This window comes from Lissotriton helveticus, chromosome 4_1 (genome assembly GCF_964261635.1).
Source record: "Lissotriton helveticus chromosome 4_1, aLisHel1.1, whole genome shotgun sequence".
NCBI classification, from domain to species: domain Eukaryota; kingdom Metazoa; phylum Chordata; class Amphibia; order Caudata; family Salamandridae; genus Lissotriton; species Lissotriton helveticus.
The window spans coordinates 1,892,748,371-1,892,775,910 of record NC_136063.1 but is presented as its reverse complement, the minus strand read 5'-3'; the positions used below and the strand labels follow the sequence as shown (position 1 = coordinate 1,892,775,910).

The 27,540-nt window shown below is 43.5% G+C and overlaps 1 long non-coding RNA gene across 2 annotated transcripts in view; it reads right to left on the bottom strand.

The window, feature by feature from the left end:
- The window catches only part of LOC144827737 (uncharacterized), a 95,232-nt gene that overhangs the window by 6,158 nt on the left and 61,534 nt on the right, over positions 1-27,540 (bottom strand). Inside the window, exon 4 of one of the 2 annotated variants that reach the window (XR_013610337.1) lies at positions 19,542-19,592. The exons of the other annotated variant lie outside the window; for it this stretch is intronic. This is a non-coding gene — a long non-coding RNA (uncharacterized LOC144827737). The remainder of the gene's footprint in view (positions 1-19,541; positions 19,593-27,540) is intronic. 2 annotated transcript variants of the gene reach the window in all.

The following is a 27,540-nucleotide window of genomic DNA, read 5'->3' as shown; positions in this document are numbered from 1 at the left end:
AGAAAGGAGACAGAGGTCCACTGGACCACCAGGGATGAGGCGCAGGGAAACCTGCGGGTGGAGGAGGGCCTCGATCACCAACACTCAAGAGTGTTCTAATTACCCTGTCTAAAACTCACTTCATCTAAAAGTTAAAGTCATTAAGGCCTATTATCCTTACGTGCGCCAAATGTCCGTCAGCACGACACGCCTTTCAGGATTCGGGAAACAAGCAGCCCCCTCCCGTTTTAGGTCTAAGTTTTTATACCTTTCTAACTAGCTAATCTCACTGAAAAGTATACTTTTCTTGACCATCCAGAGTTCGGATTGGCTGAGAAACGTCAGCTCATATGGTGTCATCCTCTTTCCTGAAGCTTAAATCAAACTTTTTCTTAGAGTCCATTGTCCCTTATTTTCAAGTCACGCAGCTTCCTCAGATCGAAACATTTTACATTCACAGGCTGTGACTTGCTTAACTTGGCAGACTTTGCCAGTTCCTGTCCTTGGATTTAGTCCTTCAATGAGCACGTATAATACAATTCTCAATTGAGCTTGCAAATATTTTCAACGTGATAAAACTTTCCACACAAGGCTCTTGCTTTCTCTGGACAGGGCTCGACAACACCATCTTTAATACGCTAGGCCTCAGGCCTTAGGCCTCTCTCATGGAGAACTAGTATTCAAAGAAACACAAGACATCAATTAATTAGAGTATTGGAAACCCTTCAGTTACCCACCCCCTTTGCTAATTAGTATACCATTAATTTATGTTAACTAGCTGTAAGCACATAAAGCAGCTTTTCACATTCAGGTTTCTCCACAAACTTATACCACATAAAGACAAAAAGACATAACATTAGCACACAAAATAAGCACATGCCATTATTTAAACAGCCACATTTAATACTGACAAAGACAATAGACAAGGTTAGTTTATTATTTTTCAACGAACTTGCAAATGCAACAAAGAGCACATTTAGTTAGTCCCATATGTCGTGTAATGCATTTTAATCTAGGTTGATTAGTATTTTTCACTCACAAACTCATTAGTACAATTATTTATTATGGAAGTTTAACTTTGCGAGTTTGAACAAAATTCTGTTCTGCACCTCGCTCCATCATTACCAAAAAGAAAATTCCAGCTATTTTATCAGTGCTTGATGCAGAGAAAGCTTACGACCGGGTGGCTAGGTCCTTCCTTTTTGAAAACCTCCAGAAAACCTTCCATCATTGGTTCATCGACATGGTCCAGGAGTGTTATGCAAATTTTCTTTCACAAATAGTAGTTAACGGAGTAGGCTCAAAATTCTTCAATTAAAGTTGTGGCAACCGATGGGGTTGCCCACTTTCACCACTTTTATTTGCACTCAGCATAGAACCCTTTGCTGTGATCATTAGAGCTACACTGCAGATCCAGGGCATTCCTTTTGGGTCTGTGGATCAAAAGATCTCGCTATTTTCAGATGTTGTGCTGCTCTCCCTTACTGCACCCTCTACCTCATTAAAGGCTCTGCAACAAGAGTTGGCTCTCTATGAAAGAGTGGTGGGATACCACATAAACTTACATAAATCCTGTCCCCTAAATCTAATCCTCCCCGCACAAGATATAGAGCAGCTGGTGTATACAACCCCCTTTCAATAGATGGAAAAGGATACACCCGATCTAGGAATCAAACTCACCCCAAGACTTCAGACCTTTACCAAGTCAATCTTCTCCTGTTACTTTGTCAGCCTAAACAGGATCTGAAACGCTGGGCCCCTATGTACGTTTCACAACTTGGGCATATCAATAGTTTAAAAATGACAGAACTGCCACTTATTTTGTACCTCTTCATAGGCCTGCTCATCAAGGTTCCCTGAAAATTCTTCTCGGAGCTCCTATCCCTGGTCCAACACTTCGTCTGGCAAGATCGCAGAGCACGGCTCTCCTATAAACAACTGCAACTCCAGAAGGAGGCAGGAGTCCCTTCCCTGACAGACCTTTACTTGTATTACAAAGCAGCACAGCTGAGGGTTATAGTAGAATGTTCTCAGAGAGACTCAGACAAACAGTAGCTCCATATGGATGGGGAATGGTGGGTCGTTATCTCTGGGATTGTCTATGGAAGGCACGGCCTGATCATCCACTTAATGCCTATCTGAGCACACCTACACAGACTACCCTTAATGTGTGGGGCACTGTCACTTGAAAGCCCAGCTGGACTGCCTTCCCCTCACCATACACGCAAGTTCACTTCAACCCTGCTTTTCCCAAACCTTCACGTCTGGACCCATTGGTCCTTAGATGGAAGGAGGCTGTGTCGTCACCTCGGACCTCCATCATGGGTGGGACACTCTCATTTGAAAACTGGCAAAGGGATTTTGGATTACCTACTTCCAAAAGCTATTACTACACTCAATTGAAACACTAGGCCAAACAACCGAAAGTATGTCAGGCAGTCACCAGGGAGCTATCTTTTTCTGAGAAATTTGTACGGCAGGCAGGGGGACCCAGGGGTGTAATTTCTTCCCTCTACTCAAACTAACTTAATACTTTCCCCTCAGGGACACCACGACACATCCAACTCTGAACAACTTTCCTAGGAGACACCATAACTAAAAATCAATGGCAGGGTGTAAAGATATTACCTAACACAATCACTCCCTTGAACTTAGCAAGGCTCACTACAAGAGCTTGTTCGACTGATATCTATATCCCACTAAACTGAAAACCATATTCCTGAACACAACAGATCTCTGCTTGAGGAGTTGTGGCCTACTTTGTGACTTTTGGCACATAGGGCGACTGCCTGATCATACAACCATTCTGGGCAAAACTTTTAGAATACATTAAAACTATACTGGGTTACCCCATTCCATCCCCATACCGCTCCCCTTGGTTTGCACTATTGGGGTTACGCGACAACTCCTTAAAAAGCCAAACCTCGAGTGATTTCTCTATTCTATGGCTTTGTTTGGGAGCAGCCAAGATGACCCTGAAAGTGGCTTTCAAAGAAAAAAAACACGCCGCCCTCCATTCCACAATGGCACGCCAGGCTGTGGCAAGCATTAATTTTGGAATGGATGGTAGATACATTGCAAGATACATATAAGAATTTTGAATATAAATGGGGGGCCGCTGCTCACTTTTCTCTCAGAATGCCTGCCGCTCACTGCCTTTCCAAACCACATGAAAGCCTTAAATCTCATTCAATTTTGACCTTCCCCGAAAGGCTGGAGATCGCTTTGACAGCTCATTGGTCACGACCCTATGTTTCTAACCCAGCCAATGCCCTTCTTCCTGGCATACTATATGAACCCTTTTTCACTCTGTCCTCTCGCGAAGATTATTGTTCATTTGGGGGGGTTGTGGGCCCTGGAATTGCTTTATTCACTTGACCAGCTGACACCGTTATATTAGCCTTTGTCTGAAATGTTTACTAAGCCATGTCATTAGCAACTGTATCCATCAATTAGTACTTTGTTCTCGTATATAAAGGCTTAGATCCAATGGATCTTGGTGTACAGGTGCATCTAAATTAAGTAGGGCTATAGGCTGAGCGTAGTCAGCAAAAAACACAAATGAATATATTTTGTAATCTGGGTGAACTTCTGCCCCGCCTGATTTGTTTCCACGTGCATCGGTATATTTACCTAAAGAAATTAACATGAGTTGGGACAAGCTAGCAGCAGGCCACTGTGACCAGTTAATTACACCATCCAACGTGTTTCGGACTGCTAATGTAGGATCATACTTTAGTACAAAGAGTAAAAATAGTTCACATTTCCATATTCGCCAAGAAAACGTGTTTCTTTGGCGCTCACGAAGAAAAGCAATACTTAGACATCTAAAACCCATGTGCTACATTTTCTTCCCCATTATGCAGACTTGCCTCGCTCATCTAAAAGAAGCACGCTTGTGGTTTCAAAGTAGTCAGTTATTCATTTAATATCAGTGCTCAAGAGACTACGAGGCCTGCCACAGAAGCAATTTACTCTCCGTCTGTGGCATGCCAAAGTGACAACCTGGTCCCAGTGAGCAAAAGCCTTTTGACAGTTCAAAGAGAAGTGCTTTTCTCAAAAGTGCCATTACCCTGATGGAACATGAATTGATGCACGAAGGAGCCAGGTGAGGTAGATGTACAGAGTTCATTTAGATGTGGAACTCGTCACTAAGAGAGCAGTGGGAGCAAGCACAGCAAATATAAACTGTAGATTAAGAACAATAGCAATCTACGTTGCTTGCAGTGCTTAAAGATGTGTATGTGAATTATATACTCACGTGTGTGTAGGTGTATGTATTGCTATGGAAACCTTTGCGTTCAGAACAAAATAGCCACAACAATAAATGTAAATATTAGTCAGAAAAACCAACCACACACAAGGGATTAGTAGGAAGAATAAAAAGAGTTTTGAGACAACTTGATTTAAATATGGCTGCTTTTGTAAAATTTGACAGAGACACACAGTTTATGGATTGTAGAGCAGTACTGGAAAATAAGCCAGGCAAAGAGAAATGTCATGTACTTGGCGAGCACATATTACCACGAATCATGGGAATAAATATTCAAAGAACACAGTGAACTTTTCATGGAAAAAATAGTCAACCATGTCCTGCCATAAAAGCATAACAACATTTCGTCTCCCTTGAAGCATTTCAATTCATGGTTGCGCAAGTTGCACTTCTGCTCCTGTGGCAAATGCAATCCCCGCCAGCAAGCAAAGCACGTGACATTTTTTCATACAGTGAGGAGGCACAATTTCAAGCTTCTGCTAAACTATATGCAGGACTATATTGAAAAGAAACTCTAGGGCAGACTTACTAACACATTATGCAAGATAATCTGCACAGACAGACTCCAAACAGGAAGGGCAGTGTCCATGGCAGGTGGCCCAGCAGGTACATGAGAGGCTGGACAGGTGAAACTCCAACACAGCATTCTGTGGTGTGAGGTTAGAAAGCAGGAAATAACATATCTAGTAGGAAATAGCACTGCTGCTCTCTTTCCAAGTGTTGGCCCACTTTCAGGTTGCCTAGAGCCAAGCACAAACCTTTGCACCATTGTACAAAGGTGTGTGCGTGATGTCTAGCATAGGTTTTCGACAGGAAAGGTACCTTCAAGTGCAAAATACTCTGCTGAGACACTCTTTAGAACTTGTTCCTCTTGAATATGTGCTGTACAGTGCAGCACACATTCAAAGTTTGAAGTGTGAAGATACAAATACATTTCTCTCACTTTGCACCTGCCTCAAGGCTGCATATTTTTGGTTGCAAAACCCTGTCTATTACCGTTACTAAATATTGCTTTGCATCAAAAACCATGGGTGGTAGCGGGGAATCGCCCATGTACCACCAATGGAACGCTCGTTTGATGAAAAGCACCAAAAGATATCACAAAGTGCTATTTACTTTAGTTTTAGACGATGTTCCAGAGCAAGTAACTACCAAAATCTCTAGGAAGCACCCTTTGCTCATAATGCTTTTAAACTCGCAATGAACAAACAAGCAAAACTTTTGTCGTGGGCGCAAGACAAGGAATATTTTCAAAAGCGTCAACATTTGAGGCTATCCATCATTATATATAAAGCACTAACTCCACAGACCTATGTTTTTGGGTCTATCAAAGGTTTCTACAAATCAAGGGGGCATATTACCAAGCAATAGAGACAAAAATTTACCGCTGAGCTGGAGCGATTTTTATCGAAAATAAACCTTGGTATTACCAAGGTTTATCGCAAATGCGATAAAAATCAGCCGCAATGCATGAATATCGCTGAAAAGTCAGCGCTATTCATGCATTATCGAGCTAATGCTCTTAGCCATGTTATCCACCTCCCATTGGATAACATGCTAAGAACTGCTCAGGGCAGGTGTTAGCTTTTGGAGATATTCGCGCTTAGCGCGAATATCTCCATAAGTTGGTAATAGGAGATAGCGATGTTAGCGACTGTTTCCAGTCGCTAACATCTTGGCACGCCCACTTTGCATGTCATTAGTGATAAATATCACAGACATGCAAAATGGGGCCCAAGATGGTCGCTATCTCCGACTAGCTGTCGCTAACTGGTGTTAGTGACAGCTAGGTAATAGGGAGATAATTGTATCTCCGCTTTCTTGGCTTTTAAAGCCAAAAAAGCGGAGATAAACCCCCTTGATAATATGCCCCAAGATTTTTATCACTAACATTTGTCCTCTCACCAACGAAGGATGGACTGCCACCATGGTCTCCAGAACCCAGGGCCTTATGTATGAACACATTTTTCCATAGACACAGAATAGGTAAAATCCTTTGATACATCTGGCCTTAGTTCGCTGTCATGCAGGGTGTTGCAGGGGCCAGAAGAATCTTTTCTGCGTATTCTGTGCATATGTCTCACTCTTCAATCTGAATGTACATGCTGAAAGCTGCTAAGTAATCTTTGTAATTCTAACAGAGTAAGAACATGCCGTTAAGCTCTGCTTTTCTGCTTGCAAGGTCTGAGTGCCCTAGTGATAGTTTGCCAAGGACAATTACTGACGAGGTCTCCTGACTCTTGTGTGTTCTGTATCTTTTTACACTAGTAATGTCTTCTTTTCTCACTCGTAAATGCTTTCCCTCCTCCATTTGCATTTTTTCATATTAAGGGGCCATATTAGGGGAGACAGTACATTTTCCTTGTTAGCGTTGGTCACACCCTTCAATCGGTGCGCCCAGTACTAACAAGAATAGTGCACTGTATTACATTGAATGCACTGTCCCCAGGGCAGCCACAAACTTGTGCTGCCCTTGGGGCTGCGTATTCAAGTGAAATGCGGAAAGGCATTGATGCAGCGGCTCCATGTTTCACTGTTCAGACGGCAACCCGCCTGCAGTTTTAAAGGGGACTAGAGATCCCCTTCTAGGCAGGTACAGTGAATGACTGCACCCTCCTGCAAGGGGATGTCTAGGGGGTCCATAGGCCCACCGTTCTCCACCTCCAGAGGACTGCCATCAGGGGCACACTGGCAGTGCACCTCCTAATGACAGTGCACCACCCTTTAAGTGCTGCACTGTCAGTGCGCTGCTGACATCTTCTTTGCCTCTGCACCCACATCAATAATACATCGCGAGCACGCCACCATGCAAATGAGGGAATGCCCTCTGGTGATAGCGCTGGTACTATATGTGCACCAGTGCTATCTGTATTACAGAAGTTGCCACTCAAGCGTATGCTGCCCCTTTTGTAATACCAAAGTGACCCGTGGGTGCACAAAGTAGGCGCTAACGCCCATTTGGCCCCCGGGGGCACTTCAGAAATACGGCCCCTGGTATTTTTATTCATGCATTCTTTACATTTTTAGGGACCATCAACGAAGACATCTTCTAACTTCTGTATGCTTTTGTATGTTTTATTCGTTTTTCTACTTATAGTGTGCTCTCTTATCATGTGACGGTTGTATTAACTGTATCATGATTACTAATATATACTAAATAATATACAGTGCAAGAGAATAGTATATCAAGATTTTGCATTTATTTATTTATTTATTTATAACGTTTGGAATAGCGTGAACGTGACCCTAGTGGGTATCAGAGCGCTTTATATGTCGGGAAGAGTAACAATTAGTCTGGTAAACAAGCAAACATGTGCATCAGAGATAAAAATATCATAAAGTAAAATGGGATAACAGGGATTGGACTGGATTAAAGTCAGTACTAGGCAGGACAATCAACATAAGTGTTTGTCACCAATATATTGGCTTAGGGTAAGAACTTAGGGGCATATTATCAAGGGCTTTATCTCCGCTTTTTTGGCTTTAAAAGCCAAGAAAGCGGAGATAAAATTATCTCCCTATTACCAAGCTGTCGCTAACACCAGTTAGCGACAGCTAATAGGAGATAGTGACCATCTTGGGCCCCGCTTTGCAGGTCAGTGATATTTATCACTAATGACATGCAAAGTGGGCGTGCCAAGATGTTAGCGACTGGAAACAGTCGCTAACATCGCTATCTCCTATTACCAACTTTTGGAGATATTCGCGCTAAGCGTGAATATCTCCAAAAGCTAACACCTGCCCAGGAGCAGTTCTTAGCCATGTTATCCAATGGGAGGTGGATAACATGGCTAAGAGCATTTGCTCGATAATGCATGAATATCGCTGACTTTTCAGCGATATTCATGCATTGCAGCCGTTTTTTATCGCATTTGCGATAAACCTTGCTAATTGCAAGGTTTATCTGCGATAAAAATCGCCAATTTGCGGCGATAATTTTTGTCTCTAAACAAGTTAGAGACAAAAATTATCTCTATTGGTTGGTAATATGCCCCTTAGTCAGTAGTTAAGATCTGGCTTCTTTTTTGAAGGAGGAGGTAGAGGGAATTAGGTGAAGGTTGGGTAGTAAAGAGTTCCATATATTGGGTGCGAAAGCCAAGAATGCTCTCGCCCCAGTTTTACTTTTGTGTGTTCGTTGGGGTTTCAGAATCAAGGTGCACTTTGTGAGGATCTGCTGTCCCCTGAAATTACTAGATCAATCTATTTGCCGTAGTAGGAGGAACCTTCCTTTTGGATCCGGACGCTCATTGCTGCTGAGTTGGAGTTGGAGCGGGAGAAACTGTGCCCATTGCCTTCTGTTGTGGGAGAGCTGAGGGATTGTTGAAGTCACTGCCCATTCGTGCCTCGAGTCACCCGCGGACCGCGCGCTGCTTGCATACAACATCCAGCAGGCAGCGCGGTCTCGCGTGAGGTGCCGGCCGGAGGGCACGCCCCCTGGACCTTTAAACTGCTCACTGGCCCAACGCGCAGCGGGACGCGTGCGGGCTCGCCCGGGCTCGCCCAGGACAAGGGCGGGACCGTTTTTGCCCGTTAGTGGCCGTGTGAGGCCGGGCTGGGCCATCCCTCTTGGCGATACGTGTTACTGTATTGACTACTTGTTAACTGATAGTTATGTCCTAGGTCTATGTTTGTGTAACATCAACGGTCCAAATTCCACATTGTTTAACCGCCATAGACCGTATGCTCCAAAAAACTATAGTGGTGGTGTCTAACGCTATTGAGAGTACCGAGCGTCGCCTCTCGCTTCCTGTTGGTTCTGTACCTCTGCTACTGCCTGTAAATGCATCAATGTTTTCTACTTATTCTCAGGATTCGATGCTGGCGCCATCCTTTGTTGCTCTTCCAGGCGGTGGCAATCCCGTGTCACTACAGAACCCAACCCCCATGGGGGAAAACGTATTCCCAGATGGTATCCCTTCCTTTTCTAGACTATCACTGACTCCTCCCCTTTTTCATAACCATGCTACTGTCGACTCTTTATCTCAGGGTGGGGCCCTTAACGTCAATGAGAACTGCAATACCCCTGTTAACATCAACTCAAGCTCTGACATGCAGTCAAGTTTAAGCAGCGACAGCCCTATCGTAAGAACTAGAGTGCCGCTGGCGAGGCGTAAACATACTGCAATGGAATGTCAAACGGTAATAAGCAGTAAAGGGATAGCGGAGGGTAGTAGGAAAAAGAAAGCTCCCGCAAGAAATTATGTAAGATATTGGGCTACGAGGGGTAAGAACACTGTAACTAATGCAGATAGGGATGTTGTGGTTACTACTGAGGTCCAAGGTCTGTCTCATGACGTATACCTACAGGACAAACTTGAGTCTCCCAGGGACAAACCATGCTATAGCCAGGAGCTCAAAGACCCTGCTAGTGGTGATACCATTTTACCGTGTCCCGCCAGCCTTGAGGGGGATATTCCCCTGATTACTTCCATCGAGCATATTTTGAATTTTGACAGCGACCACAGTTTGCTGTCTCTAACCTTAAATCACCCCTGGGAAGAATGCAGAAGTTTAGCTACACCCCGTAATCTTGGCCTGCATCTTTGACTACTCCATCTAACTGTGGAAGGCGCCTTAATTGGCGCAAACTTGCCTTAGATGATGGGAAAATCGAGGCTATTGGCCAACTTGTGGATGTTTCCCTAAGCAAGATGGATATCCACCTCTTAGAACACTCTGATCCTTCTACAGTTACGGCACTGTTCCAAGAGACCATAATTTCATTAAGTAACTCACTTATGCCAGATATTCATGGGGGTAGGGCTAAAGGACACCCAAGGTCAAAAGTGAAGCAGGGTTGGTATGCTCCCAAGTGTAGGCAGATGAAATCCGCCCTGATTGAGGCTGTGAGGACCAAGGTACAACCCCTGATTCACCAAGCCAGGAAAAATTATAATTGGGTGGTTACACAAGCCAAAAAAGAATGGGAGGATGCTTATTGGCACACACTTAGAGAGGCTTCTACAGGGCGGGATGCTGGTCGCTTTTGGAGCACTATTAGGGCGAGGAATAGGCCTGACAGTGACCTCATCACCTGTAATATAACCGGTCAGACTTGGTTTGACCATTTTTCTAGCCTTTATTCATGTCAATCAGGAACTCTTTCCACTTTTGCCCCTCCCAGCTCTTCGACAAAACCTCGAGATAACATCTTATTTCCATTTACAGCTAAGGAAGTGGATTATGAGATTGGCTGTATTGTGCCCCAAAAAGCAGCGGGCCCAGATGGCATCCCCGGGGATCTTCTTAGATCTAATACCACGCAATGGGGGGAGTTTTTTTATACACTCCTCATCGCAATTGATAAAGGTGCGGCCATCCCAGAATCCTGGAAGGGGGCTGAGGTTGTCCCTATCTTTAAAAAGGGCCAGAGGGAGGACCCAGCCAATTACCGCCCTATCAGCTTTCTAGATTCGACCCAGAAGGCAGTGGGAAAGGTATTACTTGAGAGAATCCACCAATGGGCTAGCGACAATGAGATTCTCTCAGATTATCATGCGGGTTTTAGGGCGGGTACCGGTACTATAGAGCAGGCCTTTAGGCTCTTGAAGATCTACTGGAAGGTGGTCGTTATAGGCAAAGGCAGTCTTTACCTCGCATTCATCGACTTAAAGACTGCCTTTGACCTTGTACCCAGAGGGCAGCTATGGAGAGTGTTGGCAGATATGGGGATTCCATCTAACATCTTGTCTATTCTAGTGAGACTACATGAAGGTACCTTCGCACAAGTGAGGTGGGGTCCAGAGGGGCAGAAAACAAACAAGATACCGGTGGGTAGAGGGGTCCGCCAGGGATGTGTTCTTGCTCCAACCCTTTTCTCACTATATGTGAACGGGGTTGTTGAGCATCTACTTAAAATACCATCAGATGCTCCATCCCTGGTGGGGGAGCAAATCCCCACCCTCCTATTCGCCGATGATACGCTCCTAATATCAAAGACCCCGGTAGGCCTTCAAAGCCTTCTAGATAACTTTCAGGCCTTTTGTGACCAACGTGGCCTAATCATAAATACAGACAAAACCAAGTTTTTAGTTTTAAATCCTCCGAAAAAACTTGGTCGGCTCCCCTTTCTTAATAATGTATCCTTGGAGAGGGTCACTGTATTTGATTATCTTGGTATCCGTATTTCGGATACCATGCAGTGGACCCCCCATCTCCATAAAATGCTGCTTAGCCATAAGAGGGTTGTCGGGGCTCTTTACAAGGAACAGCGTTCGGCCACGACTCGTCCCATTGCACCCGTCCTTGACATCTATAAGGCTAAGGGTGTTAGTTTTGCCCTTTATGGTGCAGAGCTTTGGGGCACATCCAACACAGACTTGCTGACAAGGTCCAAGAATAAATTTTTGCGGGGTATAATGTCACTTCCACAGAGTACCCCAATGATACCTCTCCTTCTTGACCTAGGTTGTAAACCCATCAACGATTTGGCAAAACTTCGACCCTTGCTATTATGGGCTAGACTGTGGCGAGCAACTGAACTCGCTAAGTACGCTAAGGGGTTAGCAGAGGTGATGTCAAAGGTGGGTTGGCATAAAATTAAATGGCTTAAAGATGTTAAACACCTCCTCAGTAAGCTAGGTCTTGGTGAAGCCTGGGACAGCCGGTCCTCCCCACCGAAAGCCACCCTAAAGACCCTGTATTGGAACTGGGTTACCAACAGAGTTAGTACAGACCCATCTCTTGGCAGGTTAATGAAAGAGTTCCTTGAACGTAAGGAGCTTCCATCCCGGGAACTTTACTTAGACCTGGTCCGGAAACCTTATGATAGGGCTCTATACTTTCGGTTCATAGTTGGGTCCCTTCCAGTTCGCGCCCTAACTGCCCACTGGAAGCCCCCCGCCCAGACCATTTCTTTCTGCCCCTTCTGTCAAACAAGAGAGGAGTCTGTACCCCACAACCATGTGTGTCTGCCCGGCCTATGTCCGACCAAGGCAAGTATGGCTTAAACCTATATGTCGGACTATGGGAACCATTCATTCTAGCACGGCACTCCGTATTTTAACATTGGACACCCAACCATTGTATGTCTGTGGTGTCTCGAAATTTTTATCCTGGACATGGTCCATTAGAGCCAAAAGGCTAGCATCTAACGTTTAATTCTTTTTTAATTGAAGGATTACCTCTAAATTTTAACTGTTTTATCCTTTTCTACTCTTTTTAGACACTCATGTATGTTAAAAGTTTTTGTAGAAACAATGCTAAATTTAACAGTCAATTTTACATTTGTACAAAATATCTCTTGTTTGTATTACTGTGATGCTTTTATGATTTGATTTATCGAAATAAAGCCTTTTGACTGACTGACTAGATTTTGGGCCAGGTAACTGGGGGTATTGAAGCGTAACATGCAAGCAATTTTCAGTTGGATTCTTGCTTCATATGGTAACCAGTTTAAGGATTTTTGGGTGGTGAGATGTGTATGTTTCTTTAAGTTCCGAGGACAAGTCTTGCTGCTGCATTGAGGGAGACTCTTATAGGGGCCAGTTTGTATCTAGGTATGCCACAAAGTGTGGCACTACTATAATCCAGTCTGGGTAATACTAGAGCTTGGGCCGCTTGCATTAGGTCTTCGTGTGGTAGGTAGGGTTTAAGCTTCAGTAGAATGCTCAGTTGGTAGTTTGCTCCTTTGGTGGTTGCACTAATGTGATCCTGCATATTTAGGTGTTTGTCTAATGTAATACCTATGGATCTGGCAGAGTCTATGATGTGGGGCGAGCATTTGAGAGCTGTAAGATCTTTCAACCAAAGATCAATCTTGGGGTTGTTATTCAGCGGAGAGATGAGAAGAAATTCAGTTTTAGCAGTGTTGAGTTTGAGATGGTTATCTGTGAGCCAGAGGTGTGTATTTTGTAGGATGGAATTGAGAGATATAATGTCCTCTGGGGAGGCGATTTTGAGATACAGCTGAGTGTCTTCGGCGTACATATGGTAGTGGATGTTACAATACTTTAGGAGGTTTGCTAGTGGTTCCAGGAATAGGTTAAAGAGAATGGGTGAGAGAGAAGATCTTTTAAGAATACCAAGAGTGATCTTGTGGGACTTGGAGAGAGATTGATTCATTTTGACTCTTAAAGATCTGTTTTGGAGGAATAAAGAGAACCATTGCAATAAGATCCCAGATAAGCCCATCCTTTGTTCTAGTAGTTTCAGTAGGTTATCGTGTTTGACAGTGTCAAAGACAGCAGATAAATCAAGCAATATTAGAAGGCATGATTCAATATGATCTAGCATTTTTAGTATGTCATCTACTATATGAATATGGGCAGATTCTGCGCTGTGATCTTGACAGAAGCCTGATTGGTGTTGATTGAGGAGTTGAAGGTTTTCTATGTGATTGTAGATTTGGTTCTGTACACATTTTTATAAGAGCTTTGCCAGCATGGGGATGTTGGGGATGGGCCGAAAGTTGTTAGGATCAGAGCAGTCTGCCATAGGTACTTTTAAGATGGATGTTACTTGTCCTACTTTTAGACAGGGATAGTGTCTTGATGTAGTGAGGCATTTACAATCTTAGACCATAGTGGGAGAATACAGGCTTTGATTTCTTTGAATATCCTGGGAGGTAGAAGGTCCTTGAAGTGGTTTGATGGATTTAAAGAAGAAAGAATGTTGTACATTTCATGTTCGCTGATTGGGGAGAAGGTGTTCCAAGTGGCATTGTTTTTGGAGGGGGCTAGGGTGGTTTCTTCCCTTCCGGAAATTGGGAGGTGTATGAAAAACTGACTGGGGTAGCAGGTATAAGTTCCTTCGCTAGTTGAAGTTCGTTTTCCATCTTTGTTGTTTTTTTCCTTGAAGAAGGTGGCCAGTTCTTCGCAATTAGGAAGGGTGCTGGATTCGGAGTCTAACAGGTTTGGATGTGTTTCCTGATTGCCGTTTGACTATTTTGAGGTTTTTTGGGCCTATGTATGGGTAATTCAAGCTGCGTTCTTATAAAATTAGCTTTCACTTGTCTTAGTCTTCTATTGTATGCGTGCCTCATTAATCTTAAGTGTTTTAGCGATTTGACGGATGGGGAGTAGCTCCAAGCTATTTCTGCTGTTCTTAGATTGCGTCTTTCTGTTTTGAAGTTGTCATTGAACCATGGCTTTGCGTTTTTATTGGAAATATCTTCCCATATAGAAGTATTGTATTAGTCTGTGAGGTCATTGACATCCTTCAACTTGGTCTGTCGGATCAAGGTGTTATTGCATAGGGTGGTTAGATCATCGTGATTTATATTAAGAAGATTCCTTTTCCAATGTTTTATTTTCTTTGGTTGGCCATTCTTTGGGATTGCCTTTAAGTTGTTGAGGAAGATGATGCGATAATGGTCTGTCCAGTCACATGGGGTAATAGACTCTAAGGAGATAGTGTCTGACTTAAAGAGGATAAGGTCCAAAGTCTCACCCATGTTGTGAGTTGGTCTGTCGCAAATTTGGGACAACTCATGGTTTAATAGGAAGGATTTTAGGATTATTCAGGTCATTCCAATCTAGATTAAAATCACCCAGGAAGATCTGGGGCCCTTAAAGATTATCATTCACTGTGAAGATTTCCATGATTTGTTCGATGAACTAAGAGTTATCACTCAGAGGGTGATAGGAACATGTATATTATAAATGGATCTGTTGTTGCAAGAGATATTGATGCTAAGATATTCACATGCTGTTACAGCTATTGTTTCCAATTGGTGCAATGAAAGAGTATTGTGGTAGATGCATGCTATTCCACCACCCGTTTTCTTGGATCTATCTAATCGAATGATCTTGTGACTAGGTGGAACTAGTAGATCTATGATGGAATGAGATGAGCTGTATAACCACGTTTCCATGGGAATAACTACATCGAACTAATGTGAGAGAATGAGGCTGTATAACCTGCTGAGTGTGATCTGCAGTTGAGGAGCATGCACTTTATGCATGTATTGGTTTGCATCACTTTATTGTGACTCCGTAGCAGCGCGAAGCCTTGATTAATCTGCCCCAAAAAATCACACCAGATGCATGGTACCAGATCTCATTAAGATACCCAAAATCACCCAGGAACCAACATCCTGAAGGGCAGTGGGCCCGAATTTCATATTTCATTTTAATGATAGTCATACTGCTTAGCATCTTTATTTTGATTCACTTTGACATGGGGCTGTTTGTCTCCTATACCACATCACATGTAACTCGCCTGAGTACTGCAGAGATCAAAGGCTTGAAAGGCAGCAACACATCCAAACTGATGCCATTAAAATACTTACAATGGTGCTAATCCAAAACACATAATGAGAGCAAAAACAACAAAACTAGAGCTCAGCCCAGCTGCAAAAAAAATTGATTGAAAGATCAAAAGGAAAGTACACAGACATCTGATGTTGATTCAATATGTAAACATAAATCTCGAGTCTTCTATTTCCCATGGTCACTATTGGTAAGTGTTGAAAACCCCATGCCTTCCTGTGCCACTGACTCCCACCCAAGTACTGAGTTTTCACTGACTGTACGGAGTAATGGATACTCTACATTATGAGGTCCCTTATTGTGTAATCATCTTATGTGGTAGTCCTGAACTACAGTTTGACGGTTTTGGCCCGGAGAAGGTACAAAGCAAACTGGCACTCTAACAGGAAATTACCAAACTGAGACTAACATAGACTCCATCACAATAATAAGTGCACCCATACAAATGTAATAATAGGTAGAAGAATTCGTGAATTTCAATTTGGTTTCTTGAAAGTATGTTCCGTTATAGTGAATATTGTGTCTCTTGGGGCATATGTATTCTAGGGCTGTAGGTGCAACGAATTACCGCCTACTTACTGCAGTTTTCTCTACCAAATCATATGAGGGAGAGCATTTATCTGGCTTGCATTGGGTCATATGGCATCATTTCTATGCCACAGGTGTCTAGTTTGGTTCATATAAGTGGTCGAACAAATCGTATATAAAAAAGGTACTGGCAATCTGCACAAATGTATTGGCTTTCTATCAATCTAATGGACTAATGTACCACATAGGTTTACTAATTTCTGTGAATGACAGATTGACCCCCAAGGACATTGCCATTTTAAGATGTACGAAAAAACTACCAAAGTGTCACTATTGTAAAAATCTCACAGTTTTGACGAAAGACCAGCAAAAACTATAATTTGAAAAAATTGCACTGGCCTATCTTTAAATAGCTCTGGGTTGCCTGTAGGCCAATAAGAGGATGGTCGAGCCACTGGCAACAGGGGTGTTAACTCCGTAAGTCTCTTTCCTGAGAGCACCACTGGCAAAGGCAGAGCCCTCTCCTCCCATAAAAACACAGACTGAGGGGCTCATTATGATGCGGGAGGATCGGCGACCCTCCCTTTATCATAATGTGATTTACCCACTGCCAAATTAGGATGGCGCTAGGAATCACATAGGTTACGCGGCGGACAAAGAGACTATTCACCATGGTCCCGCAAGGCGGTCCTTTTCCACCCGCCTTGTGGAACCCAGAACCAGGGCATCATTGCGACAGTGCTATGCAGGCACCGCCATAGTGATTAGCATGAGCCCATCCGCCTGTCTTTTTGCAGCGGAAATCCCACCACAAAAAGACAGGTGTAGACTGGCTTTGGTGGCCCGTTGTGGGCCCCCTCTCTAGGAGGGGCTAGGGGGTGCACTGGGGGTACCCATGGTACACCCCTAAATTTCCATGCACAAGGTGGCAGGCACCATATGGTGCCTGCCACCTTGTGTATGGAAATACAGATCATGACATTGTCACATTGCGGACGGTGCTGCAGCCAGTGTGGAGGGCGCATAATAGTTGGGCTGGTGGGACCACTGCACGTCAGGTGGGTGGACCCATCACCATTATGATGGCGGGCGGACTAATGTCCACCTGCCATCATAATGAGCCTCTGAGTTCCAGTGATGTGCATGAAACATTCTGGATTTATTTGTTCTTATGTGCCCACCTGTTCCCAGATAAGCCTTCTTCTAGTTAGACACAGCTGCACCCCTGCACTTCTCCCCTTGCCACCAGCATTGCACCATGTCACCACACTAACGTTCCACCATATCACTGTGCCTTCGCTAGCCCTCCTCCAAAGTGGGCCCCTCTCCCTAAATCTTCTCTGTCTCCCACCCTCTGTTACCCTGTGCCTCCGTTGACCCCACCCCACCCTTGTGAACACTCTACCTTAATTCATCTAGTCAGCTGCCGATCTCCCACAATACTTGCCTGCCCCCATCGATGCCCCAGCTTCCAGTGTGCTTGGACCGCTTGCTGTCCTGCTCACTGTGGACACTTTCTTTTCAATTACACATCAACTTTTACTCCCTGCATCCAGTAAAATGATCACGGGGCTAGGGAGCACACTGCCTCTTATCCCAGCACAGTTCACCCCATTGCATTCTGGTAAATGCAGTACGCTTACTTTCAAAGACATGTATTTCTGGATTTATCCCATCATCAGTAGAGAGCAAAAAGTATTAAGCAGCAGAAAAAAGTCATCAGGGGTTGTTGAAATGGTGCCCAAGTCTTCACTGGTCACAGTACCTCTCCAGAGGCACACAGGTGCATCCCAGGAGAGCTTGTTAGCTCGTTGGCTCAAGGGAGCCTTTTGAACACAGGGGGAGAGGGAGCACACTGCCTCTCATCCCAGCACAGTTCACCCAATTGCAACTTGGTAAATGCAGTACGCTTACTTTCAAAGTTGCTGTAGTCTTTCACCAAAGTTGGTGCAGGTAGTGCTGTTATCTCTAGACACGTGTTTCTGAGTTTAGCCCGTCATCAGTAGAGAGCAAAACGTAATAAGGAGCAGAAAAAAGTCATCAGGAGTTGTGAAGACGCACCATTTCAGCAACCCCTGATGACTTTTTTCTGCTCCTTAATACTTTTCATATACACTTACTCCACATATTGCAACATAAGTGAAAGCGGTCGATAGCGGAGGGGTAAAAATTACTATTCCCACTCCAGTGAGTGCAATAGTAGGGAAAGCGCTGGATAGCGTAGGGATAAAAATTACTATTGCCACTCCAGTGAGTGCAACAGTAGGGACAGCGCTGGATAGCGTAGGGGTAAAAATTACTATTCCAACTCCAGTGAGTGCAACAGTAGGGAAAGTGCTGGATAGTGTAGGGGTAAAAATTACTATTCACATTCCAGAGACTGCAACAGTAAGGAAAACGTTGGATAGCGTAGGGGTTAAATTAACATACTTATCAACGAAATAATTATGAAAAAATCACATATTATTAATTAATTTACTAAAAAATGATTAATGAATACCAATAAATTAAAATTAATATTTATATAAATAACAGTAAATCTCATCCCACAGTACTCCCCTTTTAACACACTACACAGACAAAAGAAAACAATTAATGTAACTATCAACCAATCAATTAATAACAATTAATAATAAATTAATTATAATTAATATAACTATAAATTAACTAATTCCTAAATATTAATGACCAAGTATTAATGAATTAACAAATAATTAATAATCAATACCGATAAATGAAAACAATGTCAGTAATTAATTTAATTTAATTACTTTCCACCCTACTCCCCTATAAACCCACAACCCACTACACATAAAATAATCACTTAATTAATTTAATTATCTATTAATCACTTAATAAAAATCATTCACAATTAATTATTCATTAAAAATAAATCAATTAACAATAACAATAAATGAAAAAGTAATACTACATTAATTATAATTAATATAATTAACTAATTCATAACAATTCATTACCAATTAATAATGAATTAACAATTAATCAATAATAAATACCAATAAATAAAAACAATCTCATTAATTAATTTAATTTAATTTAATTACTTCCCAACCTATTCCCCTATAAACCCACAACCTGCTACACATAACAAATCACATCATTAATATAATTATCAATTAATCACCTAATAAAAATTAATTACCAATTAATTATTAATTAGCAATAAATTAGTTAATAAAAAAAAATAAAAATTATGAATACATGGATTATAATTAATATAATTAACTCATTAATAACAATTACTTAATAATCAATATGAATTAATATAAACATATTTATTAATTAATTATGATTAAATTACTTCCCACCCTATTAACCCACAACCCGCTCTGATACTGAAACGCAAATTTACTTTAACAAAATTACTAATTTCCAAAGATTTATTTTTAAATGTTTGAAAATACATTAAAAAAATGTTTAACATACATACCAAATACATACTAAAATACATAACACAAAAAAATTGATATTGTTGACAACAATATTTTTGTTTACGACATTACTTCGATATAAAAAAAAATATTACTTACCTTGGGTTCAATATTCTGGTCAACGATATTCTAGACTTCGATAATCTGTCCCTATGATATTAAAAACTCAATATTAATGTAGGTCGACATTTAAAAATCAATATTTTGACCGACCACCTTGAAATACAGATTCCTTTAATAACCTTTATAATTCTTGTACTGTATTATGTCTTTATTTCATGATATATGTTACTGACAAATTTATTTTGAATTATTCCCAAATTATACTGTCATAATCAATATTTTTGGGGGATGTTTCAAGATTGTGTGGGAAGTTATGTTCAATTATATATCAAAATAGTTTCAATTGATTTATTTGATATTGTATTTGCCATTTATTTGTTTACCTGTTAGCTAATTATATTTTAATTTTCTCTTAAGGGGTTTATTTGGGGTTTGGGTGGGTAGTGTCTTGATTTATTAAAATATGTTAATTAAATACATACTTTAATTGGTATTCATTTGTTTACATGTTTAATAGAGTTTTAAACTAAATGCAAAAAGTACACTAGGGGGCCGATTCCGATTTGGTAAAATCCCATCCGAATAGCCGTACGTAGCATTTTTCCCGTACAAATCATATCCTTAAACGTCCCCGTACGTACGAAGTAGTATGAAGCGTACCCAAAGCAGTTCTCCATCTGAATCGTACCAAAACCCGTACGACTCAATAATCCGTACGAATCGCATTCAGAGCACGCAGAACGCGATGTCCGTATGGATCGAAGCGTCATTTTCTGACCTAGCAAGTACGATTCGTCCATCAACACTCCGTACAACTCTTTTTTTACGAGAGCTCAAAATGTCCGGAAAAGCAGAATTCGACTCGAAGTGCGTGCAAAACGGGCCCCCGGTACGGTTCTAATACCCCATGATCGTAGGGGTACGGTTCGTACACCTACGATCATGGAGTACGGTTCGTACACCCCATGACCGTAGGGGTACGGTTCGTTCACCCCATGATCGTAGGTGTACGAATCGTACCCCTACGATCATGAACATCCCCAAGACCAGGCTCTTTGGATGAGCCAGAGCTGACCGAAAACCCCTCTCCCCCCAGCGTCTTGAGCCTCTCACAGCTGAATAGTGCGCATTACAAATCCCTGTTTGATTGATTGATATGCATGTCTGGCTTTGCTTATAGCAGAGAATGCCGACCCTCCTCCCCTGGGCCATCTGGCACCAGGACAGACAGGAAAAGTAGCTATGTAGGAGGAGTGTGCCCTGCCAGGTTGGACACACCTCTAGGGTGACCAGCTGGAAATGAATGTGACTTGTATGTATGTATAAAATATTTTATTACGCGCTCTGCTACTACAGAGTATCCTGGCGCGATATGTAACCTTAGAAAGAGCCTAACCAGATGGAGAAAAAAAGCAACTAGATACTGAGGTCAAAAAGGTGGTTTTTTTTGAGAGATTCCACCATATTGTGTGTGGTGAAATTAGGAATTCTGGGGCACGCCCCAAAGGATGTAGTCATCTAGATGGTGTAGAGCCCACAGGGCTAAGTAACCCATTGGCTACTACCCCTCACTTTCCCCTAAACACCCCTAACTTGAGTATTTAGGGGACCCTCTTATACCAGGACTTGAGATTTCGTTGGACACAAAAGAAGAAGTGGAAGAAGAAGACTGCTGATGTGGGAACTGAGGAGCATGACTGACTTGGTGCCAACCCCACCAGCCGGTCTGTTGCAACCGACCTTCATGGAGCAACTGATTTGTCCTATGCTGTGCAGACCCCAAGGAATCCCAGAGGGCTGCCAGTGCTTCACAAATTGCTAAAAGAACTCACTTGGAGTAGAGGAGATACTCCCCTGCAGCCGCAGGCACCAAAGAAGCAAGACATGGAACACTGATCTGCTGCCTACGATGCAGCAGCACCCCAGGAAGAGGTAGCAGTGCTCCCAAATGTCATATCCATCCTCCCTCCGAGTGTGGGGACCCCAGGACTGACTGGAGCAACACAGTACCAATCCCTAGGGTACTGGACCATCTTCAGCATCCAAGGCTTTTTGTGCCCAGACCGGACACCAATGCCAAGGAAGACCAACCTGCATGTCGAGGGACTTCAGGGCAATGAGACCCACATCTAGATTGGCCCAGCTATCCTGTTTGTCCCATTTTGCAGAAACCAAAAGCAAAGAGTAAGTCTGTGACTGCTGGCACCCAAAGCCTCAAAGCACCTATGCACCTGTGCTCCAGAGCCCAAGGGCAAGGGAGGTCATGGTACCAACAGGGTCCTCAAACCAACGAGATTTAAGCCCATGCTTAGGTTTACCCAGACCGGACTTCCAGTCGCCACCTGCAGCCTCTTTCTGGAGGCCCCCTCTAACCGCGAGTGACTCCAGCACCGAACCTGACGTCAAAAGGCACCATTGCACCCGAGCCCCACAGCTGAGGAGAAGGGGACCAAAGGTGTCCCCACATGCCCTAGGATCTCAAGGGTCGAGCCCTCTTGTGGGTTCCTCCGGACTGGTCCCCTATCCCTTGCAGCCTCTTTCTGACCGGACCGTTCTCTCATTGAAGTGAATTGAATACCCGATGACATGACATGCCTCTGCATCCCGATGCCCCAGAACCTCCTAAGGTGACCAATTAATGTAGAATTGAACCTTGCCCCATACTCACTTCAAGGCCAGAAGAACAATGCAATACATGTTTTTCCTCCATTATATAACATTACTGATCCAGAAAAGGCACTCTGTTCATTTCTCAAAACTATAAAAAAAAAATTCTCAAAAAGTAATTACCCGATTCTGATGATCATGTTATCAACATTTATATAAAAATACATGCTATTTTTATAAATTGATGTTGGATTACTTTATTGAGTGTGCATCTCATGAAATGCATTGCACTACCCTCTGATATGCCTAACTGCTCACCCGCGCTACCATAAAAAGAGCATTTGGTATGTCATATGTGCTTCTGGGATTCCTTTGAGGTTTGTCTGGACTCTTTACACAGCGTACCTATTTTTGGTCCACTATATAAGGAACCATCTTCCTACAACTATATACTATGGCCTGCTGGGATGCTGGTTTCTTCGTGGGCCTGGACTGGATGCGGCCCTTTGCGACTGGTGCGCCGGCCTCCGGGCCTCTACCGGGTCAGGGGGCGCGTCTTCCTGGATCGTGGCTACAGGGAAGATGCGCTGTGTTTGCCTTTGGCTGCCTGCCTGGCCCTGGCGTGGTTTCTGTGGTCCCTGTGGTGCGCCTTGGGCTTGTGGGGGGGGGCCTTGTTCGTGTTGCGGCCTCCCTCCCAGGTGAGTTCCGCATAGCGGTCTCTTTTTCCCCTTCTTTGCTTTTTTCCCTTAAAGTGTATGTCTGCAGGCTGCCGCTGTTGGTGCTAGGGGCTGGGTTGTGTCCCGAAAGCTCCTCTGCTCTCTGGGTGATTTTCTTCGTTCCGCCTGGTGTCCTGGCCATTGGGGTGGGGGTCTTGTTCCTGGAGATGGCCCCTCTCCTCCGGGTAAGTCCAGCTTGCTGGATTTATTTGTTCTTTGTTTCAACAACGTACTTGCTGTTGTGCGGTACCGAGCGCTGGTATGGCACGTTCATTTCTTCCTCGCCTTCAGGGCTGTGGCTCTGCATTCTGTCTCCTGCCTCTCCCCATGTGCCTCGGCTTGGCGATGTGTTGGCTGGCTGTCCTTCTCGGGATTGCTGTACTGTGCTGCAGGTTTGCCCCGGGGCCTTGTTCTTGCATGGCATTCGCTCTCCCTCTCTTCCTCTGTCGCGGTCCTTTTCGGGGTTGGTTTGTTGTTGTTGGCGGGTGGCTGCGTGTTCCTCTGTGCCCGGTGGCGGTGGGGGCCTGGTTGTTCCTGTTGGCCAACCACTCCGTTTGTTTTCGCCGGCACGCTTGGTTCGCGTTTTGCGTGTTCTGGGCGTCTTCCTGCCTTTTGCCCTGGCTACTCGGCGGGTCGCTGTTGCTCTCCATGCTATGGCTGTGCCCTGTTGCCTGGGGGCTGGTCTGCCTCACGGCGATAATTTGTTCCATGTGGTGTTCCTCGCTGGTGGCCTGCTGTGCCTGTGGGTCCTCCTGGTCTCCTTCCCCGCTGTGCTGGTTGCTTTCGGCATCTGCTGCCCTGGTTCACCTTGGTTTGGGGGGCTGTGTTTCCTCTGTGTGTTCCTGTCTGGGCTGCTTTCCTCCTCCTCAGGGCTGGTTTGCTACGTCGCTCTCCAGGGGTGGGGGTGCGTTGGTGGCTGTGCCTGCTGCTGGGTCGCTTGGAGGTGCCTGGTTCTGCTCTTGGTGTGCTTCGGGGCTCTTTTTCTCCCCGTTCCTCTGTCTTGTGGGGATGCTGGTTGTTGGCGGCGCTGTGTTGGGTGGCTTGCATGGGGTTTTCCCGCTGCTGCCTCTTCCTCTTCTCGGGCTCCTCTTCTCTGAGCTCTGCTGCTGCTCACCCCTGCTACTTACTTCGCACGGCTGGCCTCTGGTTCGGGGTGCTGGCCTGTTTCCGGGTTTGGTGCTCTTTTGTCTGTGCTGGCCCTCGGTTGCCTTTTGGCTTTGGCGCTGGCTTCCTTCGCCTGGGGGGGTGGTTCTCCTCTCCCTGCCATTCGTTGGCTGCTTCTCTGTGTTGTTGGCCTTAGCTCTTTCCATTTGGTGGCCTGCCTCAGTTTGGCGTGGGTTCCGGTCACCTGTGTGGTGGCTGGTTCCCTTTTTTTCCTGGCTCTGTCTGTGCTTGCTCCTGGGGTTCCCGGTGTTGTTTGGGTATCTCCAGCCTGCTTGCTTCCGCCTTGCCCTCTGCTGCTCTTGTGTCTGGGTCACCTTTCGGTTCCTCGGCGGCAGCCGGTTGGGGTTACGCTTCTGTTCCCCGTTCTTCAGGTTCCTCTGCAGCTCCCTGCCCCCGGCTGGTGGTAGGTCGGTGTTCCGGCTCCTTGGAGGGCTGCTTAGGGGTGGGTCCTGTTGGCTCCCCTGGGTTCCTGTATGCCTGCCGCGGGGTTTTTTCCCGCTTTTCTTTTTTTCAGGTGGCCTTGTCTCCGCTGCAGGCTGGCTGTTGGGTTGTGGCCTGTGCTCCGCTTGCATTGCTGGTAGTGCACCTCCGCTTCCAGGCTTCGGCGTGGTTGGTTGGGGTATGAGGCACGGGTGCTCCTGGTTCCTGGCTTTGTTTCTCCCGTCCCTTGGGCGGTGCCTGGTCCTTCTTCGGCTTCCTGGTGTCGTTCCTGGTGATCTCTGGGGCACTCTGCCAGCTCCTCGGTTATTTGTGCTGCCTTGGTTGCGGCTGTTCTGTTCTCCTTTGCTCCGGCCTGGGGCTTCGGGTGTTGTCCCGGGGCCTTCTTTATGCTTGGTTGCTTCTGGTGTCTGGCTGCTTCTGTTCTTCCTTGCTTGTTGAAGCAATGCACTCTGGGTTTTCTGTTTTGTTCTGCCATAAAAATTGTGAGAATACTGGTTTTGGGAATATTGGTTGGAAGATTAGATAAGTAAAATAAAATTATGGGAACTAGCATCATTTTTATAGAGTCTAATCTACCCCACCAGGATAAAACCAGACAGGGGATGCCAGTGTGTTGTGGAAGTAGTTAAAATTAATTGTAAATTATTCAAATTTAACCCAACAGTATCCTTTATAGAAGGTGTGAACCACAAACCTAGGTATTTGATCTTAGTTGGGCTCCAATGAAAAGAAGAAGCCAAGAAATCAGCGTGAAAGCAATGTTTGTTTCAAGGAAGGATTTCACATTTATCAACATTGAGTTTGCACCCTGAAACTAAAGCAAAATCTGATACTTCTGATAAGAAAGTCGGTATTGAGGTTTGCGGATTGGAAATAAATAAAAGAATGGCATCCACATATGCAGAGAGTTTTAGATGTTTATCACCATATGGGAAACCTGTGATAGCATTATTCAAACAGATTTTGGTTAAAAAGGGTTCCAATGCTAGAATAAATAAGAGTGGAGAAAGCGGACAGCCTTGTTGAACTCCTCTGTGAAGAGGAAAATAGGAATATACAAGGCCATGGCTAGAATAAAGAACCTGGCAAAATAATAAATTAAAGCGACATAAGCAAGGAACCTGGGGCAAAAACCAAACCAAACAAGTGTTGAAAAAATAAATCGCCAATGAACCTTATAGAACGCTTTTTCAGCATCTAACGCAACAGCCGCCAATGATTGTGTTGCATATGCTTTCTATCTTCCACGAGCATATTGTGCACGTGGAAGAAAGCGTTCTCTTTAGAATTGTTATGTTTTGCATGGGAGTGGAATTACTAAGGGGAATGTTGATTCATTAACTGTTAAGCCTGTTACTTGAGAGGTTGTATTAAACTCTTCTCATTACAAACACATCTTGATATTGTGTTTTTATTTAACGGATTGACTTCCCTACAGATTGTTTATGAGATTGAGATTTGCTAAGGACATTAAAAAAGAGGCGAGTATTGTCAAATAGATGACGGCCATTAATGAAACCACATTGCTCTTTTCCAATTAATTTAGGTTGAATATTATCTAAACGAAGGGTGCACATTTTCACAAATATCTTATAATCTAAATAAATTAAAGAAATGGGTCTATAGTTCTTACATAATGTGTGATCTTTGTTTTCTTTAGGAAGAAGACAGATCAATTCTTCCTAAAAAAAACTTTCAGATTTCTGGGATGCTATTAAGAATAAAAATAACTGATGTAATTTGGGAAGAAGAAAAAGAGAAAAATGTGTGTAAAATTCTATTGTATAGCCATCCGGCTCAGGAGCTTTCCCTTTTTTAAGAGATTGAATGGCTTTAAGAATATCTTTAATTTGTATATCATCTGCCCAGGAAAGAAAATCCACAACATGGGAAGAGGGTGGAGGAATGGAAGATAAATATTGTGAAATAGCAGTCGGTTGAGAAAGGGATTCAGGGGTATAACGTTTTTGATAGAAGTTAGTGGATTCCAACTGAATATCTTCATTTTTATGGACTGTAGTGTTAGATGAGGTTAAAATAGACTCAATTTTAGTTCGCTATTCTCTAATCTTGAGATAATTAGCAAGAAGATCACCAGACTTATTTTCCGCCCTACAGTACATGGCACTAGATTTAAGTAAGTATAAGTTTGCAGATTCTGTGGAGATTTTTTTAAAAGAGAGTTTGGTTTTGATAAGTTCGTTCAAGTCAGACTGATAGTTTGTTAAACAGTAGGAATGTTCCAATTTTTTAATTTGTGTATTAAGTAATTGCATTGATTGCGAGGATGCTCATCGTTTTTGAGCTACAAAAGAAATAATGAAGTCTCTAGAGGCAGCTTTAAAAGTATCGCAAATAAGTTGAGGACATATCTGTGGGGATTCATTTTCTGTAAAAAAATGGTTGCAAAATCAAGAAAGGCGGATGTAAATTTAGAATCTAATAGGAGGGAATTATTGAATCTCCATCTCTTAGTTCCCTTGATGGGGGGGGAACAAATCCAAACCTAAAGAATCCGGGGTGTGATCAGAAATTACATTAGATCCTATATCTGATTGGGAAATGTGTTGGGTTAGGGCTTTGGAGATAAAAACATAATCTATCTGGGATTGAGATGAGTGTACTGGTGAGTAATAAGTGTATTCTGGTAGAGTATGGTGACATAGTCTCAAAGAATCAACAAGAGACTTTTAAGATATTCTAGAAGGAAATTTGAGTGTGTGTGGAAGAAGGTGAGAATCTAGAAGTGGACCGTCTATCCATAAAAGGATCCATAACCATGTAAAAATCACCACCAAAGATTAAATATTCATCAGTATAAGTCATCAAAGTGGAAAGGATTTGAGGCCAGAACAGCTTATATTGGTTAGTGGGAGCATGTACATTAAAATGGTTAAAGGAATCTTTAATAATAAAGACACTGAAACCCATCTACCTTCAGAGTCATTATCTTGCTGTACAAGTTGAACACCTAAACGTTTATGGCAAAGAATAGCAACTCCATTACGTTTCCTTGAACCAGGGGATGCAAAAACATGGCCTCCCCATTGGCGGCGTAGTTTGGTTATTTCAGTGTTTGTCACATGAATTTCTTGCAATAGAACAAC